The sequence below is a fragment of the Xiphophorus couchianus genome, chromosome 12 (assembly GCF_001444195.1).
Source record: "Xiphophorus couchianus chromosome 12, X_couchianus-1.0, whole genome shotgun sequence".
Lineage (NCBI taxonomy): Eukaryota > Metazoa > Chordata > Actinopteri > Cyprinodontiformes > Poeciliidae > Xiphophorus > Xiphophorus couchianus.
The window spans coordinates 30,214,988-30,236,295 of NC_040239.1; the positions used below are offsets into that span (position 1 = coordinate 30,214,988).

Sequence of the window (21,308 nt, forward strand, 5' to 3'; positions counted from 1 at the left end):
ACAGGAACCAGCCAGCCCAGGTGAAGGTTCAGGTAAGTGACGAGACGTTGGGCTTGTTGGAGAGCAGCAAAGCGACACACAACTTGCACACACACGAAAAAAGTAAGTGACAGTCCACCACCGCCTTGTTTTTCTCCAACAGAGAATTGGTTATGTCAGTGCCGGCCGCTGTTCTTTACGTTGCGAGGCTGCTCCGTGCAGACAGAGCATGCCAACTGTCTTCAGAGATTATTTGGAGAAGCAGGGCAGCGAGATGGAGAGAGAAAATAACTGGAAGAAAGACCAGGGAAGGAAGACTCTCTTACTGGGTGGCAGCGCTGATTCAACAGCTGACAGACCCAAAGCGGGATCATCTGTCTCCATTGCACTCTCCCTACAAATCATCTACATTTCCCCCTCTGCTCCTTTTGCTGCCCACATGCTCATAAAGCTAGCGTTTCCACGCAGCCTTTGGCTGGAAGAACGAGAGAAACATCCAGAGACGTGTACCGTGGGTGGTCGGAACCGTGCATAGTGACACACACTGGGGCACCGCACGCTATTTGGTTTCATCAGCGTCTACCACAAAACTGCTATTCCTTCCACGGTTATACATTTGCAGTTTCTGATTTCAGCTGAATAAATGCGGCCGAGGGGGAAAACACTTGATTCGGGATGTCTGCACTTCCCATGGGCCCTCCGCGGTGGTTCAGAGGTCCGCACCGCACACCTCCATCAACTCCTTTCACGGCTGGAGGGACGTGGACAAGTACGGAAGAGGATAAGGGGCACTGCAGAAAAAAACAAAAGAAAAGTTCTGGATTCTGAGAAAAAAAGTCACAAATTGTTGTTTTTCTCAGTGGCCCTAATCTTCGTGGGTAATATATCCACTCCCTGGTTTTAAAAGTAGGTGAGTATGAGCTTCACAAAATACACAGTTTTAATCATTTTACTGGTCTCAGTATGGGCAGGAATGTGGTTTATAATACTGTTTATCACTTGTCAGCAGTGTATTATAACTGTCTCTGCACGACATTTCACCCTGAGTGTTGCTTCCATAGCAACAGCCTTGCATGTAAACTGGTTCTGGAAGGACAAAATGGATAAAACACAAACTTTTCCTCCTTAAACAGGATAATACAATCACAACAGCATCTTCATCTTGTTGTGAGGTCAAGGTAGGGACTTCAATCCCTTGGCTTTTTTTTTTTGCAAAAGGTAATTCACTGCATCAAAGTAAACCAATTTCTTATTTTAATGTATTCACTTGAAAGCAGCATGGAAACAGCTGCCTGTGGAAGTGAATCAACCTCTTTTTTTCCCTTCCTCTCTAACATCACAGGCATCGTTTTGCATCTTCCTGTATTATTATTCTATCTTGTTGAGCATGTGAGTTCTACTAAAATATATTTTAAAATGTGGGCACACAGGAAACCTGCTCCACCACATTTACTCTTAATTTGCCGACATGACACAAAAGTTCGCTCAAGAGTCGAACAGCTGCAGCCCGACTAAAGTCGTTTTCTGGTCTTTTGTTGGACGAAAGGCGAAACGACAGACAAGAACATCATTATTAAGGAAAGTAAGAATATCATGGCTCTGTTTTGTGTTCTGATAGAGATTGCTATGATAGATTGTCTGGATGGTTGTGCTAAATATTAATGCTACTCCAGACTGGTGCGACTTGATCTGGGCAAGTTTACACGTAGTTTTATATAGGCTCTGTGAAATATTTAAAACCAAATCTGTAGCAGGAAAAGACTGAACGTCTGCTTTGAGACGGAGACAGACAGAAACGGAGACAGGACCACACTGTTTTTATTGTCTCTTCAAAAGGACAATTCTATGAGCGGGAAAAAGAAACTTTCTTGTTGCGAAGGAACCACCCTGTGGTCATGGTAACAAGAACCTTCATACTTCTAAATAGGGCTGGGCAATAAATCAATAACGATACATATATGAAAAGACACATGACCAATATCAATAATACATCTGAGATTTAATATTCAACATATAGAATATTCACTCAACTCAGTTCCAAAACCGCATGGCATTCTGGGAGATGTAGGCAGAGGGAAAGCTTTAGCCGGTCAACGTCTCACAGACAGTTAAGCAAGGTGAGGCACTGACTAATCGCTCACTCTTTGGTTACCGAGCAACAACTTGTGGAGTAACTTGCACAGATTCAGGTTTCGCCACCTTGCCTCACACATAAAGCCGTGCTTAATTGTGAAGTGGAAGAAAGACGAGTGAAGAACTGTAAATGCTTTTGAAAGTAGATGTAAATGCTGGGACTGATAATGGGTGTACTTTCTTGTAGCCACTGTATTCTTGTAGCTGTACATTTTTAAGATTGATAACTTGCCCCAGTGCAGCGTGTTTAACCTACTTCACCTGTTAGACTGAAGTCTGGAGACAGACTAGCTTCTCTGTAGCCCATGTTACTAAAATACACTAAAAAGAAACCGCAATAGAACCAATGTCACATGATCGATAAGCTCTTTCCGGATTGGTCGTCACTGCGAGGCTGACGTCAAGGAGGCGTCTGTTGCTACTGCTGGATGGAGACTTTGCGTTCTAATCAGAATTGACCAATGATTGCTCTTCAAATCCATTGCTACAGGTAACCATACCTTTGACTCAGTGGTAAGCTCTGTATGTTTTCACTTTCTAGCGTTATTTCATTTGGCTTAGCTGTTGAAAATCACGTGACTCTTAATTTCGTCACGTGACGAAATTAAGCGTATGGAAACAATGGAAGCACTTCTTTCACATCACGAGTCACGTGATCAACAGGAGGATGTTATTGTTGGAGGAAAAGACGACAGGAAGTGGTAGGAGGAGGATGGCGGGCTGCTTTTTAATCACGTGAATGGATTTATTCATGTGTGATTATAATATCATTTCGTAATTAGCTGAACTTTTATTAGACCAACATCTCTAAACTCATTTCCTCTAAACCCACGATGCATCAATTCATACCTGCTGATGTTGAGGACCACCTATCAACGTCCTCTAATGTGCATTGGCAAAATAATTGTTATTCTTAAAGAATTAATATTGCAGATATTTTAATCTACAGTTTTTAACAGATGAATTTGGAGGTTGTTTACATAAATATGTAGGGCCGTGGCCGACACACCTGAGCATCCGTATCCGTACAACTCTGCAGCATGCAACATAAATAATTTTTCAAAAATATAAATCTTCCTGTTGCTGGTTAGAGGCAGGATAACGTGAACCTTGCCCCGCACCTGTGATTAGAATAGTGAAGTAGCAGCGTGTTGAGGTAGCGGGCTGCCTGGTGAGAAGCAGTCTAACGCACATCTGAACACATTCTCTCACACAGTGCAGACAGACGCACTAAAACAGGCATTTCAGTGTGAATGTTGTTGCTGTGAGCAATTACAGCACCTTATCTAACAGCGCGGATAATGAGGTTACACAGAGAGCAGCTTCTATCATGTCGACATAATGAGAATTGGGCCTGTGTCTCCTGTCCTGGGGTCGAGGACAGAGACGAGGACAGACGTACACACACACGCACGCACGTTGAGTTTTCTTATCTGCCCCACCTCGCATCTCTGCCTGACATTCAGGGGAAATTGCATTCGGGCTGAAAGTGTGATGCGGTTTGCGAATGACTTGGAGGCTCTACCCCTCTTGCTCCCTCGCTCCATCCCTCCGCCCCCTCTTCATGTTCTCCAACAAACCCCACCGCTACTTCTGACAGGCTGTTTGATTTATGACTCCAATTCCCGAGTGCAGACACACAGACGCAGGCCACACTACCAACTATATGTATGTATTTTAGTTCCCCTCAACAGCCCTCACTGTTCCTTGGCTACTCCCCCCCCACCCCGCCACACACCCCTTCTCCCTTTCTAACGCCCCTCTATCATTTTCTCTGTTTCCCTCTCCTTCTCTCTCTCTCACACACACACACACACGTCTTAAGTGTGGTGATTGATTATCCTTGCAGGACTGTCTTGTGCATTTTTGATCTTTTTGAAATGTAATCTCTATGAGCAGTTCAAGGAATGTCTAAACACACACACACACACACGGATACACGTACTTCTATCCAAACTGAGAACCTTGTATTGACTTCCATTCATTTCACAACTGTGGTCTGGTTTTACATGGAACTTTTCAGCGAGATACAGGATCTTGTTTTAAATGAAAAAGTCTTTAATCTTGATGAAAACGTGCTTATTCCGTTGGCAGATTATTTGACTTATAACAAGACATATTCCCATGTCATGAGTGAAATCATTTTCTGTAAAACGGGGCTAAAAAGCCATTTGTTTAGAGTTGCCTTTGATTAATAACAATCAGAACGTCCTAATCTACAGTCTGTCCTCGAACCTACCACTGTTTTATTTTGTTTTATTTTACCATTAGCAATGTAATGTTTTGTGCTTGTTGTTATTATAAAGTAGTTTGCAAAGGTATTCGTACCCAACGAACCTTTTCCTCGTTTTGCCGCAGAACAATCACAAACATAAGTATATTTTGTTGGAAGTTAAATGTGAAAGTGTCTCATATTACATTCCAATGAAATATATTTATGTTTGTGGTTGTTCTGTGGCAAAATATGGAAAAGTGAAAGTGGCACAAATACTTTTGCAATAACTGTATAAAATTATATATCTAATAATTTAAAGCACTGTTGCTGAAATGTGCTATGCATATACTGTAGATGTCCCTTCCCTTGCCTTGCATAAATATCCAGTAGCCTCATTTTAATCCCCAAATCAATTGAACAACATATGAAGAATCAGATTTTTATTCAGACCTAAATAAACCTGTTTACATAAAGGAAATAAATAAAAAGAATAGATGGAAAAAACCGCCTCTTACTTTCCTACCGTCTCCTCCAGATGACTCAGTACCTTAATTCTTACCACCACATTCGCCTTAAAAAAAAAACATAATAAAATTAGCATTATTTACATACTTTCCAGTAGTTTGTTTGTTTTGCTCGGTTCATGCATGCAAGTCCACAAGCTGCCTCCAAAAAAAAAAAAAAACCACGACAAGCTACGCAAAGTACATAAAGTTCTGCAACAAGTCAGCTCTGGAACAAATGGCAATCCATCTCGTTTCTGTCAAAACCATTTTAGCTAAAGCCAATAATTTCTACTCTACAGTCGCGCCAAGCCTCAGCGTCACCGAGAATGAAGCCAACCTGTCACTGCGGAAAGAAAAGAAAAGAAACAAAATAAAACTGCAGATGCCGACGGAGCCCGTTGGCGCCACCTTCAAAAGTAAATCGAAGCCGACACTCGATCCAAGTGAAGACGCACGGAGCTCATCTCTGAAAGACGCATGTTCGAGGCGTAGAACGGAAAAAAAACCGACTCAGCGAATCTTCCCGTTCAGACGCCGTCGCCCAGCCGTGGGGCCTGTCGGCTGAACGACGACATCCAGCTGGAACTCATGTGGCCGGTTCCCACACCTCTCCTTTAGATTTATACAAATTCATAATCTACAGACAGTGGAGCCTTTTTGACTGACGCTGAAACGATCCAAAGCAGGGCTGTCGAACCCCGTTTCATTTTGGGCCACGTCAAAACCATCTCAAAGGGCTGGTGGTGCCAGAATGTGTTGATAAAACCCGTAAAATATTAATAAATAGCTGATTGGATTTTGTGATTTCTGTGTTTTTTCTTTGTAATCAAAATCACAGATTTCGTGGTGCCAATTCAGAAATATTTCTAAGTAACTTTTATGGTTTTTGCGCTAATGTTGGATGTCAAATGTCACTTTTTATTACTCGACGTCTTGATCACAGACTGTAACAGTCAATTAGACTCAATGTTTTTGACCAACTTTGGGGAAACATTTGTAATAAAATCAGATAAACGTGGGGATCTGTTGATTTTGTGTGGATTTGTGGAAAAATAGAGGGACTTATTGATGTAATTTGGAGTCTAGAGGGACACACAGAAAAGCTACAGCGGGCCAGATTTGGCCCCCGGGCCTCGAGTTTGACACTGGTGTGTAGGATTTAAGAAGCTTGACTTCTTCCTAATCCTTTTCAAACTGGATGTGAAGGTTTACTTGTTTATGTTTTTTTCCGTTCTTAGATATTTTGTGATTTTCTTCCCCCCCCCGACATTTTTATACGAACAAAATAAAAATCACATTTCATTTCAACGCTGCGTTGATCATACCCAACTGATACGTCAAGCAAACATAGTAAACTGTGCCTGATTCTTCTTCGCTGAGAAACTGCCTCCGTTATCAAGCTCGTAAAACAACATATTCGGTCATATCTGGAGCCAAACCCTGCTCTCTTATTTCTCTGGTTTTGCTCAAAATGGGACTCCGAATTGCAAAATGAAAATAATTTGATGTTGTAGCAGTCGAGACCGTAAACCCTTCAGGAACACGCATGTCGAATAAATCAAGTTGGGAGAAGGGTCATTTTCTCATAAGTTTCTCAAAGGCTTTTATGAAATTTGACTCACACTGGTCACATGGATAATTGGGGTGTTTATGCCTGTGAACCAAAATCCCTTTGAGTATTCCTAACTGGGAGCGCCGGGTTGTGTTCTCCCAGTTAAGTCTGTGTGTCAGTCGGTGTCTGTGATCAGCACGGACAAACACTTTGAGGCAGCCATAATGCAGCCAATGTTCTTTAGACGGCCGCAAATATGTGAACTGTGCACATTTCCCCCAGGCTCGCATTCAGCTGGTTCACCACAAGGAGAGCTGGACACTCTTTCCCATGGTGCACTGCTGCAAGCGAATCCGCTGGGGGGAAAGCAGTGTAGGCTGAGGGCCTGACTGGACGGCTGTTTGTGCCGGATCAAACAGCTTGTGACTATTAGCCTCTATTGCACAGTTAATCAACTGAACTGTAATTTCAATCATGCATGTAGTAAAAAAAGAAAGAAAAAGAAAGTGTGTGTTGGCAGATGAAGCAGAGACAAGACTTTTAAAAAATATTCTTGACATGAACGCAAAACGACAGAAAACATAAGTCACGGAAAAAAAAATTTTGGGTTGAAAAGTAAAAAATATGGACTTTTTATTGACTTATGTTACATTGGGGCATCAAAATGTTTGAACAACAAACATTATTGTGGCTTAGTAAACGTGTTGGTGGCATCTCTATATCTGCTGCCGGTCAAACACCGTTTCCTGTTTTGCCGTGGATGTGAGAGAAGGTTTTGTGGAAGAAAAAAGTCCTGCTGTGCCTTTGAAGCGTTTTTTTTTATAACTTTGATGCGCTCCCATTTTAAATATCCAAATATCCTGGGATCAGTATCAATCAATCGGTTTATTTGTATAACACAGCAATTCGGTTCAAAGGGCTTTACGTCACGAAAACATAAAAACATCATAAACATTGAGTCAAGAATTGAGAGAAACAGTAACAGACATTACATTTGATTAAGTGCCGTTGCTAAAGTCATCAACGCACATAAAAAATATTCAAGCTTCCTGTTAGTGTGAATTCACAGTGTCCGGCTGGATGATGGCCAGGTACGTTGCTTTCCTGTGACGTCACTACTTCCTGGTATGTGTGTGCATGTATATACATGTCTATATGGGTACATATGTATCTGTAGCATTAACTCACTGTGTCTCACAATTTAGTAAGGAAAGGCAAGACGGTCCAAGCAGGCTGGATGATGGGAGGAGCTAAAAACGTTCTGTTAGGCCTGTTGCCAGGCTACCAACGACCTCTGAACTAGCTATTGTTTTTTAAAGACGATTGGTCAAATGTTTCACTGTCTGGATGTACAAAGCAGGTAAAAAAAAGACTCTCCGTTTCAGCTGCACTGAAAGCTGGATCTTCAAAGCACATGTTAAGGTTTTCAGATTTATATTTGTAAAACTATGCGACAATAATGTTTTCCCTTCCATTCTCTTCCTACTTTTGAGTTATTTCAAACAGGAATGTGTTGGAAGTCACTGTACATTGTAGAGAAATGTTTTTATTTCTTTTAATATTCCTGGTGTTTTCATGTTGCCTTCAGATGATAATTTTCCAAGCATTATACCAACATTTTCTCATTTCTGATGACATCCTGAGGTGCAGTACTTCCCCTGAGGCTGATGGTTACAAAGGTTCAGTTCACATCATTCACACAGTTGTACATTCACTGTATATACTGTAGGTGTTGCAATAAATCACAATGAACATTAAGATTTTGTTTAAGTTGGAGGGGAGTTTGAGTTGCTGCGTTTTCACTGACCTTAGGTTTTTCTAACAGTTTCCATAAATTTGCTTTATGGAAACAGGCTAATTTTGAACAAAACTCAAATTTTTTGATAAACGTTTTGACGAGGGGGTTTTTCAGCCGTATCGAAATGAGTGTATTTAGCAAACAACGAAGGAAACACTTTTATTGCAGCGCACAAGTCACACGATCGACAACCGAACGTTACTGCTGGTGGAAAAAATAAAGAAGACAGGAAGTACTAGTAGGATGATGGCGGACGGAATGGTTTCAATGACTTATGACATGAACAAACTTACTCACGTGTGATTTTAAATTGCTTCTTTCGTTAGTGGAAGCACCAAAATTGCGAAATTGTTTTTTCAACATTAGTGGGAGGTCAAGAAACATTTGCGCACATTTGTAATTTAAGCGCAGCTAGTTGCAGATCAACAGCGAACCGAACAGAGACATGCCAAACATGTTTGACTAAATATCTCATTTGAGTTCCACCGATCGATCGGCATCGCCGACCTGAATCACACACTGCTTGTTTAATCTGCTTTAACGCTCCATTCTCATTACAGATGACTTCTATTCTCACTTTGTACATTTCTCTGCTCTCCTCTTCCTCCACACACCCCTCCCCCTCACACCCGCCGCCCCCACGACGACTTCACCCAACCGAGTCGTCCATCTCCAGGCCGGGTCAGTTGGTGGCAGCTCCATTGATAAGCTAATCCAAGACTGATTAATGACCCAATAATCAGAGGGATCCTCAGATCAATCACGGCTGTGATCAAATACTCCCCCAACCTCGGCAATCATTAGCCCCGCTAGAGTGCATCCTCTGTCAGAGGCGCGAAGGCAAAACAAAGGAGCGAGAGGAGATGCAGGGCGTGAAGAGACGGGAGGCAGGGAAGGTTTCTGTAAGAGACGTAGGAACTGAATCATCACCTTCACGTTCGCAGTAGAGAGGCTGGATGAGTTGACGTGTCGAAACGAACAAAAAAAGAAAATCTTAGACTAAATTGTCTGACAATATGTGAGTTAATGTCTTGCTGCGCATGCAGAGAGTTCTGCGTGCGCAGTGCTGTACTCTCTGGCTTTTTATTTTATGGGTGCTGCTAGGAATTCCTGTCTGCTCATAAGAGTTTGTCTGTGTTTATGTGTGTGTTGGTGTATAACAGAAGGGTGCGATGGCCTCTGATTTATGGCCTGTGTCGCTCGGTGCCAGCTCTGTGTCTGCTTCAGCACGGAGGATGAATGGACCTCTGTGGAGCCGGCCACAACCCGCCGCCCCTCAGCTGCTTCCCTCCCCAGCAGACTGTTCTCTCCTCCTCCAAAGCTATATGAAATTCACACCAGCAGATTTAAAGGAACTGTTCACCAGTTCCTATAAATGACCTGTCTGACAGCTGCAAACATAACCGTCTTATCCTTTGTTGTGTTCAAACATTGCATGTTGTTTTAGTCCATAGATTTCAGACATTGGCAGAGTTTCGGTCACTGCTGATTACACTGGTCAGCAGCCAAAAAACTGTCTGGGGTTTTTTCAACAGTTTTAGGGTCATTTTGATGAGCTGAATCCAACAATCACATTGGTTTTACTGGTTTTTTCCAACAATCACATCAACGTTCTGAACTATGGAGCAACATGAGTATCAAAACTCATGACTTGTTCTCACATCTGGATCAGTTTCCTGAGAATCTGGATCAGCGAGCAGGAGGAGAGACTCCATCAGGACAGAATAGAGACAGAGACATAATGTTCACTACCCTTGTCAGTGTTTATTATTCAATTGACAGAAATCCAAGTTTGTAACATTTAATTAATACACTCTGTTAGAAAACCTTTTGTTTCTCCGAAAACCTTTTTTGGATAAGAAATATTAACAGGAATGAACAGATAATGTCACTAAAATGTAATTGAATTAGTGAGAAGATCAGATTTCTCTAAATGAAGTTAGAATAAAAACCTGACCTGATTGATAAAATGGACATCATTTTTGGATTCAGAGGTGCAAAATAGTCCTGCTGAAAAAACAACTTCCAAAAAAAATATTGTTTGTAACCCAGTTTTATTATTACTAATCTGTAGCAGCATTGTTTTTGCGTTTTCTTAATGTTAGCACGTGGTTGTGAAGCAGATTAGAAACAATACATGTTTGCAAAAGTGTTTTAGAATAAAAGCCTAAAATGTAAATCATGCATTTGGATTCATCAGTATTAATGATCTTTTAACTAAACTAATGTAGTTTGGGTTGGAGTTTACTCATCTACTTGTATTAGTTTTAATTTAATTCAATAACAGCTTATTAATCCCAAAGGGAAATAATTTGATTCTTTTAATTTACATGTAATTGAAATAATTTCATTTGATTAAATTTGAAAGTAAATTAAAGTTTGTTTTCCCACTTGGTATTGTTGCTTCTGCAAAGTGTTTGCGTTTTTGCATCTGGAGAACGAAGTTTTTGACTATTAATCTTGCAAAAAAAAAAGTTAAACTCAGTCAAATTGCACAAACAGCATTTTTGAACGTCAATTTTTAAGTTTCCTTGTAGATTTATGGATTTACATAGATGTGGATGTGGATTTGTTTCATCTAAACTTCTTGAAAAGTGCCTACAGTTGACATGTTGTGAGTTGGCGTTTATATAAACGAACTGGATTCAGTTGAGCTAAGAGATTCATTTATAACTCTGGCTGTATGTTTAGGGTTGTTAGCATCTTAGCATCTCTGAACCACTGAGCATGATGCTGCCACCACCATGTTCAGTGGTTCAGTTTGTGTGTTCGGTATGATGTGCAGTGTGAGCTTTTCTTTATTATTATTTAATTAACCATTATTGTAGCAGGACAAAATCCCATTGTGATTAAAAACCTCATTTCCAAGTTAGTTCTATCCAGGAGGCTAATATGGCACAAAAAGACATGCAGTTAAAAGAAAATAGAATTGAATTGGCCTTTTAGTTTATATGTAAAAGCACTAAATGAGATCAATTCAATCTGAAAGTTTCTTGTAGGAAGTTCCAGAATAACTGAGCAGAAAGAACAAAAGTTTTCTTAACCGGTTCTGACTGCAAGCCTCAATAAAATATCTTGCTATATTGCAGTAGCTTATGTTATTGTAAATATCATCATATAACATGGCATTTTGGAACAAAAACAAAGACATACAGCACGCTATGGCAACATTTGCTATGTGGAGCAACATCACATTAAAGCTCCATATCACCAGATTTCTTTCTTATGAAGTTTTTCTGCCAACATTTGTATTTTGTGCAGGTGTTTGTTCATGTGGGCCTGTGTTTGTCAGTCTGTTGATGTGTGTGCGTGTGTGTGTGTGTGTGTGTGTGCCATGGCTCTGTGATGTGACAGCCTGCTGTGTGTACTCATTTATGTGTAATGCTTATGAGGATAAACAGATGGTGTGTTAACATGGTAAAATATGATCTGCTGCCAGACAATATGGTGGCACGCTGGTGTTTACAACACACACATTACACGCTGGGACAGGGGGGCAGCTGGTGAAGCCTGGTTTTTGAATGGCAGGGTAATGCTGTTCTCATATTTGCAGTAAAGCAGCTCTTATGATTTTTTTTTTCTTTGATTTTTTTTCTTTGATTTTGTTTGTTTGTTGTTTTTTGCAAATCATTGCGTCTGTTTTCATTAAATCTATGTTGTCGATCTTACATCACCAGCATGAAAAGACCAAACTGGATACCCACTCGACTTGACATCACAATCTGCCCCATTACCTAGCAACTCAAGCGGAGCTCCGCCCACTTCATTATCGGACGATGAGGACGTTTGGTCAGCTGGTTTTACTGCAGTAGGTGCTCTACAATGGCTGCTGGAAAAGAGAAGAGTTTTGTTGTTGACAATTGCTCATCCCTTTGCCGCCATTTTCACGTCTATGAAGTCGGTGTGTGAGCGTTGAGTTGGGGGAGGGGGCGTGGCCAGGAGCAGTTTATTTGCATTAAAGTGACGGAGCCTTAAAACGGCTCAATCTGAAATGAGCTCAAAATACTCAGAACTGAATAAATTTGTACAAAACATTGAGTGAAGATGTTTTATACAAGCCATACAAAGTTTTAAAGGAAGCATAACAGATCCCCTCTAAATGACTAAAAACACTGTGAAACCCAAACTACATTTAATCTTCCGTCTGATTAACTTTATTGCACTGTTAAGTCAATTTCTGGCTCGAGTTACAATCCAACAAAACTTGTGAAGCTGAAGCTTTCACTAATTTCTGGTGCTGATGTGCCCTCTGTCAGCATTTCACAGATGGTTTAACTGGAAATGGTGAGCAAGAGGGATTTTCTGGTGCCAGTCTTCCTCAAAATCCTATCTTGTGATTTTACACGTCATGTTTTTTTCATGTATATCTGAACGCCCTCGTCTCACAATCCATCCCTAGAACTTACGGGAAGGTGGGTCATTTCTGGGCTGTTTTAGCCACAACCAGCAGATTGGTTCCTATCAGGCTGGTAGATGAAGAGAGCCTCCAGATGGTCGTACAGGAGAGCCGCAGTTTCTGTGAAGCACTGCAGACATGTCCAGCTGGATCACAGAGTCTGAGAGGTTGCCATGGAAAGAATTAAAAACAAAAGCCTCGCCTCGCCATACCCGAGGGCACACACACTCTGTGTGTGTACTGGTTCTAAATAATCGTTCTCTCTACCAAGGGGATGAGCACAAATTGAGGCAGCAGTGGTTTTGGTTTTTTTATGCTGGAAGCTGCACCTAGTTAGCATTTCTACGCTGCATTATGTGCCTGCCTGTTTCTTCAGTAGTGGCTTTAAACTCGATAACCAGACATCTGTGACCTGGTACACGTGTCACACTGTTGCATGTCTGCCTTTTGTTTCAATGGCACTGAAAGAAGCAATGTCATAGGATACCATAATTATTCGTCATGCTACCTGGGATATCACGGACGTTTTAAAAAAATGGCGTCACATGAACGCCGCTGCTGTTAGAGCCACTGCTCTAACACAACTACCATCCAAATATCCCAGCACCAAAACTTCATTCCCATAAGGTCTCCAATCCAATCTAATCTGCTTCATTAATAAAGAACTTTAAATTACCAGAAATAAACCTAACCTATTTGCTAACCTCGCCAATCCTAACAATCCATAACAAATTCAAGTATTACCAACAGCAGTGTTGCGTAGACCTTTCTTATCCACTGTATTTAAACTGTGTTTTTTAGCAGTAGGCTTCCACATGAACCAATATTTTTCTGTCAGTTTACACTGTTGCATGGACAGACTCTCAAATGCTTCAATTAGTGGTGAGACTTGATAAGAAAAAATGTAATAGATAATTGTTTAATCACAATCACATTCTAATCAAGACTATATCGACAAATTAGCATTCTCAGTTCAAAAATCCTTTTGAACTGAGAATAGTCATAGTCATGTGAGCTTAAAGATATTTACAGTTTTTAATTTATTTAGGTTATTCAACCATGAGATCGGTACAAAGCGCTGTTCTACTTTCAAGTGTTTCAGAAACTATTAAAAATATTCTTCTCTGGGAATGTGAACTGACATTAGTGTCGGACGTCTGTGCTGCCGCCACATGTTGTCATTGAAATGCTATTTTAGGCCTGAATGGACTCTGGTGATAACCTGAACACAACAGTGTTTCTTTTTTCAATGTCCAATTGGATTTAAAAAAAAAAAATGTTTTTGCTGAAGCAAAAATTAATCCCTTTAAGAAGCATCCGCTGCTGTTTGCGGATGTTGCTGGTGCGTCAGATTTTAGGGTGTACAAGAAACACGCAAATACAAAGGTTCTGGTCAAATCTTTTGTATGTAAAACAAACAAACAAACAAACAAAAAAATGCGATTAATTGCATAAAAGCTTTCAACATGATAAAAAGTTTGTAGCTAATCAAAACTAATGCATTAAAGTTCTGGTCCTATATCCAGTACATTTCAATTTGAATAAATAAGTAAGAGACAGAGACAAATAGGATGGGATATTTAGAGTGAACTGTCAATTATACTGGGTGAAACTATTAAACTAAACCAAATTGGTCTTTTGTCTGCAATGTGCCTTTAGAGAAACTCTTCAACGGTACACATCTTCAGAGAGGTAACTCCATAAAGACAAAACTTTCACCCCCCCACCAGCACAAAGAGCCACACTCCTCCCTGTGACCCCGTGACCCAGCTGTCGATGATGAACGATGACAGAGGTGTGACAGAAGAAGTCACACTAAAGAGTGATGTACAACCTGCTGGAGGAGGCACATCTATCACACACACACACACTCTCTCTCTTACACACACACACACACAGAATGACAGATGGCTCTGCCCACTCTTTTGCCTCTCCTGTTCTCTGCAGACTCAGTAATATTCCTGCTATTATTTCCTCCTAAGTGCTGCCCGCATTCAGTTTGCTGTCACTGATCTGTTGTCGCTGCACATTAACCGAGCTCTGTAAATGATCGCCGGCAGACAGGAGGGTAAATCGTAACTCCCCTTTATGACATGTTTGGGATGGTTGTATACAGCCTGACTGAAAGATTAAAATAAAATAAAAAAACAGTGGGGGACACTTTATCACTAAACCGCTTTTACATTTGCAACATTTCTTGCGGGAAAAAGAAACGACAGCAGCGACACGCTGTGTGCAGCTGCAGATGCTCCACAGAGACTGTATAGATTTACTCGCTTGCTGCTGTTACATAATGTTTTGGGTAAACAATTCTCTGTGTTCATTGTTTAAGGCGACTGTAAAAGAAATAGATTTGTTTGTTTTTTTTTTTGTTTTTTTTACTTCCATGCAGCCTCTTGAAATAATGTAGTGAATGAGCTACTGTATGTAAATAACTGCATGGAACTGAGTGAACGGTAATTAAGGTGTCCGGGTGAACACAACATATCCTGCTATGACATAAACAAAACCAGGTCGATTTTTAATGTTCACAAAATACCACCTACAGTAGAACATTATACAATAAACAATCAGAAATATTCCGATTTTTGACTCGTATCCCAACCTTTAACTGCTTGGTAAAAAAAAGGACAGTGCTGTCAAAACATATTTGCCCAACTACAGACCACTTCTGCAGTTGTTGCGTTCGGACCTAAATATTCCTGATCGTCAAACAAAATATAACCTGAGCAAAACAATACAATTATTTTAGACAATAATTCCATTTATTAATAGAAACAACGATGCCCACCGATCTGACTCCCCAGATCTAATGACTGCTTGCGCCACCCTCAACTCCTGTGGCACCTTGTAATGACTATTGCATCATTGTGGAGGAATGTTGGACCACTCTTCTTCTACAATTTTTTCAATTCAGCCAAAATGTAGATTACTCTTTAACTTTTCTACCATATTCTTGTTCAGCCGTTGAACAGACAGCCACTGCAAGCCCTTCGTTTTGTTCATTGAGACAGATCGCAGTCTGGGATTGTCATATTAGGTCCTATGAAGTTATTAATGGTTAGAGTTGCCTTAACTGTTATACAAAGATGTTATATCACCATGAGCTTTTTGAGAATGTAAATAAATCTCCTGAGTGGTGGAAGCAACCAAATCGTCAGATGAATATAGCCTGCTTTAGCTAACTAGCATTTAAAATAGCTCTAACCGGATGAGTCATGGTTATAATAGTTGGCAGATGTTACAGATAAAGTTTCACAAATCGGAATGTCAAACCCATAATCAGTGTAAAATCTGTCCACGATTGACCTGTATAGTTTTTTATATTTTACATCAAAAAAATCTTCGTAGCATGGCTAGGAAGCTACGAAGCAGGAGCCAGTCTGAGTGTTGTTAGCTAACGATTTGCTACAGTCTCACTGAGCTCGTGTTGTCTGACATCCAAAAGGCTGCCAGACGTAGGCTAGTATGTTAAAGTGGTGTTAGCTTCTTCAGTGCTTTCTGCTAGCCTAACATGCAGTTCGACTTGCATGTTGTTAAATAACATGGTGACTCAAAAATGCTTATTTTCTTACTTAAAGTTGCTGTATCCAACTTTTATGAAAAAAAAGTATTTTACATGTCAAAACTGTCACTTTGTTGTGACAATATGTTAGATCATTTGTGGAAAAAATAAAGCTAGCGTAGCATAGTGACGGCAATTGCATAACAACTTGTGGGACTGAGTTTGACGGTAAATATTGCAGCATTTTGATATCACAAGACATTGTGGTGTGAGATCTTGTCATACTCCTAATTAACAGTCTTGTTTACTTGGAGTGAATGAGTCACTGCATCAAACTTTAACCGCTTTCTGTATTTACATGAGTAGCCTGAAGGGTTTGATCTGAGATTTCATTTTAGTTTCAGGTTGCAGCTAACTCAACGATCAAATGGTCTGTATTTATGTAGCTCTTTATTTAGTCCAGAAGACCCCAAAGCGCTTCACATTACAATCAGTCATTCACCCATTTACACGCTAATGGTGGCGAGCTACACTGAACAGATCTGCTCTTATGGATCAGGCACATTGACACCTATACCCGATCTATTGGGACTGATACAGGTATTAATGAGATCAGCTCATCTCTAGTTCCCACAACCTGGATACTGTTCTGATGGCGCCTTCCCCAACCCTAACCCTTTGGATTCAAGCTCCACAGGTAGTTAGTTCATTTGCGGCTTTTTCATTTTTTTAATAAATATGTCCTGTTAGCAGTCTTAATATTTTTATTTCCTGCCTCTTTATTTGTAATCCATAACTCAATCTGGGTAAAGTTCCACCCACAAACTGCGACTGGACGGGGAACGTGATACGGCCAGCTAGTGCACCCTCAGTTCAGTAAGATAGAAACCATGGGGGTCCAGCGGGGCCCTGCAGACTGTGATGCTATATAAAGCTCTTCATCTCTGAGAGTCTAGGTCCCTTCATGGCGCTCTGGTGCCAGGAAGACAACAGGGGACGTCGTTTTTATAGCGATTTAAAACAGAAAACAGCATGGCCATTCAGGCTGCGCAGGCCTCTGTAGAACCCACAACAACCAGCGAGGCCTGGACTCTGTCAGCAAACACATTGACAGTTAGATCTGACAGGAACAAACTTGCGCGCGCACACACACACACAAACACACACACACACACACACACACACACACACACTGCCACTGTGCAATCAGGATGGATCCCACCCCATGCAGCATTTTACTGAGCAATCATCAAAGCACCATTAAATCAGAAGTGACTGCCAATAAAGAGAGGAAATTGCGGGCAGGGATTACAATGTTTGCATGATAAGGGCTATGTGTCTGTAGGGGGGGATGTAATCTGAGGGAATCACAAGATTTATGTAGCATTTACTGTGGAGCAAGTCGTAAAGTGTAATTACAAAAGGGGGGGTGCCTACATGCCATAGAGCCGGGGCCCGGCAGGCAGACTGGCAGGAAGGCGAGGAGACAAGTGATCAAGGCCTATTCATCCACACTGTCTCTCCATCTGTCTCTTCCTCCATCTAAATCTCTCTCTCCTCGGCTCCAGACCCATAAATCAGCTGCAACAAGTCCGAGCTCCGGCGTGACAACAGCCCAGCCTTCTGGCAAGAAGAGAACGGCTTCATGGAAACAATGTCTGTTTGGATGGAGAGTCGCTGACTGACATGCTGTCTGCTAAATAAAGGAGCAGACAGAAAATTCCCAGTGAGCCTGAGGACGTCTCATGTCAGACTTCCTTTATTTCTAAGTTCATGTTCATAGATCTTGTATTTTTAAAGGGGCAGTATCATGTAAAATTGACTTTTTGAGCTTTGAGGGGATATGATGTTATCCCCTCATCAAAAACACACCTGCGGTGTTGCCTTGATTCTTTCATGCATGCTTGAGAAATCATTGAATCTCCATGGCAACCATCCAGCTGTACAAAACGCCCGGGTAAACCTAGCCTCGCCTTCGAGGCGCAGCTCCTCCTCACAGCTGCAGTTTCTGAGCTTCCGCGTCTCAAAGCAGCTCTCACCCCCCTGAAGGCTACTCCTTCAGACTAGCCAGCAGCAATTAGCAAATATCCGGTGGAACTGAGCATCTACTATAGGAGCTACTTCTTAGTGCAATGCTGGTAAAAGCGTTGTTAAAGGGTTAATACAGGAACCATGTGGTGATGACTTCCTGATGGCAGAGTTTCTGAAAGAGCAGGAATTTTTAAAGAGACAGAGGCCCAATTTCAAGGTGTTAAATCAGGAAGTAAAATTTCTTTTAATTCCTATTTGATATATATATATATAGCATATTAATAACACCCATAGCTAACAGAGTTACTTGATTTTGCTGTAAAATGGCACTATGAGGCTGGAAAGCACGTAACACTGCTCTTTTATTTAACTAGTTTATGGGGAAAAAAATCTGCTGAACCTTCAAATATGGAACCTGGACAAATTTATTTAAGGCAGAAAAAATGGATGGATAATTAATAGAGACAGGGAAGAAAATGGGAAAATATCAATATTTTCCATAGTTCCATGCCTGGAAATACTTTAATCATGTTATTTTTCCCCAGACTTTTCCATACTGCATCTTCTCTGAATATTAACTGGTTAATAATATAACTACTGATTAAATGAAGTCTTCTGTTTCACACTTTTCATGGTTTTCAACCTTTTCACCTCACCTCCATCTCTCTCTGCACTTCTGACTGCTTTGGAAGTTGAACGTCACCAAGTAAGGAGATTTCTCTGATAGTCTGATTCCATAAAACACATTGATCTGGTTTAGGACCCAATGACAAAAACCTAGATATATATGTATTTCCACTGTGATGCGTCAAATCTCTCTGAAGCCTCAGAGAGCGTGTAGTGGACGTTTGTTGACCATGTCTGCCCCTGGGAGGTGCGGCTTCGTTTCCACCACATTTTCGGTTCACTTTCAGAGAAATCAAGAGAGACAGATGATACGGGAGAAAGCCAAAAGGCAGACAGAGCTGCAACTTGCAATTAGGAAAATCCCCTGAGATTTATGTCCCTGTTTACAATTCCTTCTCCATCCCGCTGTTAGAAAGAAACCATCACCACGATAAATCACCTCTGTTTAAATGAATGGGACATTTGGAGCCTTTTAAACTGAACCTAGCTTGTCTGGAAACTTTCAAAAGGCCAGAGAGAATCTATCGGACACAGTGGCGTACGCAGACGTTTTGGGAGGCCAGGTGCTCAAGTGGGCACCTTGGATCCGCCTCATTGGTACTGGTCCATTGTTCCAGCAATCAGCCTCCCAGTATTTAGCACTTCTCTTTCAGTCACTTCTCGCTGGATCCGTCCGTTAACTTTATGTATCTGGTTCCCGTTTGTCCCAGTTTTGATTCATCGTCGTCACAATAAATTGCAATGATGATTCAATTGCTCTCCAAAAACTATCTGTATTGTTGGGATTGTTATTGTTACTCTGTCCTCCACTGTTTGTTCAATGACAGTATTAATAAATATGAAAATATGACTAAATGCAGTTACTGTGTGGAGCTAAGTAATTCAAACCACACTTTTTCGTGTGACTGGTTCTTAAAGAAGCGTGTTACAAATGGAAATGTTTTTCATTTCATGAAGTGTTTGGTTGCTATGCCATGCGGTCACGGTCATACCGTCACCAAAAAAAGGAGTAATCAATAGTTATCGCCACTTTTATCGTTATCGCGATAGTGCCACAAAATACCATGATAAAACTTTAAGTCTACATTACCAAAGGTGTTGCTTCAGCTAAATATTTTTTTAAGACGGCCTCACATTTTCCTCACGCGACCTCTTACACACGATAGAATCCATCACACCAAACGGGTTTCCGAATAATTCAGGTTTGAACTCGTCTGTCCACAGAATATCATTCCAGAAGTGTTGGTCTTCGCCTCTGTTCTTCTCTCTTTCCTTCATGTTTTTCTTTGAGAGCTGATGAAAGTTCAACCTGTGCAATTCGACATGAACAGCAGAAGGATTCTGCGTTCAGGAGAAATGTTTCTGGACGGCCTGACCCGCATTTGTTTTGAGACGTCCTCCATTTGATGTTTAGTCAAATGACTGATTTACAGTTTCAATCCATTTCCAGACTCGTGAACACTAATTTTCTTTCAGAATGTCTCTGATTCTCACCATGGTGTTCGCTCTCACTTCCACAGTTAGGAGCACATCACACCAGATGAGGTTTAAGCAGGACAAACAACATTCATCACTTGCAACTTGTTTTAAAAAACAACAACACGGTTTTATATATTTCAAATGTTTTAAACGGCTTTTTTTTAAAAAGAGCGAGAGAGAGATGAACATATTTGATAGCAAATTAAATGATCGTAAATTATGCGGTGAGCTGTAGATGTGAAAAGTATTCACTTTTTTCTGAATCTCCCCCTGCGGAAATGGTTTGAATGTGAACAATTAAAAGATAAGCTGAGGGACAATGAAATCTTTGCTGATATGATTCACCAGTGAATGATAAAGCTTTTAAACCCCATTTTATGTTTCAATTAGTGCGGCAGACTCAATCACACCATAGAGTCCAAAGAGTTTGATCTTTATGCGATGGAGATTGAATTACTTTTCTGGATCGTGGATTTAGATTTGAACCGCCGTCACAGACTGCCTAGCTGTGGCGTCAAATACATAAAAATAAAAATAATGACAATACCCTCTTGAACAAATGTTACATAATGCTTTACATTGACAAGAAAATCTGTTAAAACATATGACACAAGAAAGAAATTCAAGTGTTAAAGTAAGATTTAAAAATCAGCACAAGCCTCATCTACTCACCAGATCCCCATCAGCCTGATCGTTGTGGGGCCCCTGCTGAGGGGCCCAGGTTCACAGAGAGATCAGAGGGGTTATACCAGGGTCGGCGTCAGGTCAAGAACTCGCTAAGCCTGTTCTTCTTCTTCTATTTCTTGCTCCTCCTCCTGCCTACCTCTCCCAGGCTGCACAAGCTGTTTTTCTCTGTTTGCTGTCACACCTTACACACACATACACACACACATACACACACACACACCCACACACACACACACCCTGAAGGGCTGTGGGTGTTGCTGTTCAGTAATGTCACAACTGTCAGTGAGCTCTGAGAGGCAGAGAGCTTTCAACACATGAGCATAGAGGTAGTGAGTGAGACACAATTAACCTGCTGTTTGTCTTGTCACTAAGTCTACAGGATGGCAGCTCGGTACTGAAT

At 41.0% G+C, this 21,308-nt stretch overlaps 1 long non-coding RNA gene across 1 annotated transcript in view; it reads right to left on the reverse strand.

Annotated features, from left to right (window-relative positions):
* The window catches only part of LOC114154060 (uncharacterized), an 80,477-nt gene extending 59,433 nt beyond the window's left edge, over positions 1–21,044 (reverse strand). The window contains exon 1 of the long non-coding RNA XR_003597466.1: positions 20,894–21,044. This is a non-coding gene — a long non-coding RNA (uncharacterized LOC114154060). The remainder of the gene's footprint in view (positions 1–20,893) is intronic.
* Between the last annotated feature and the right edge of the window lie 264 nt (positions 21,045–21,308).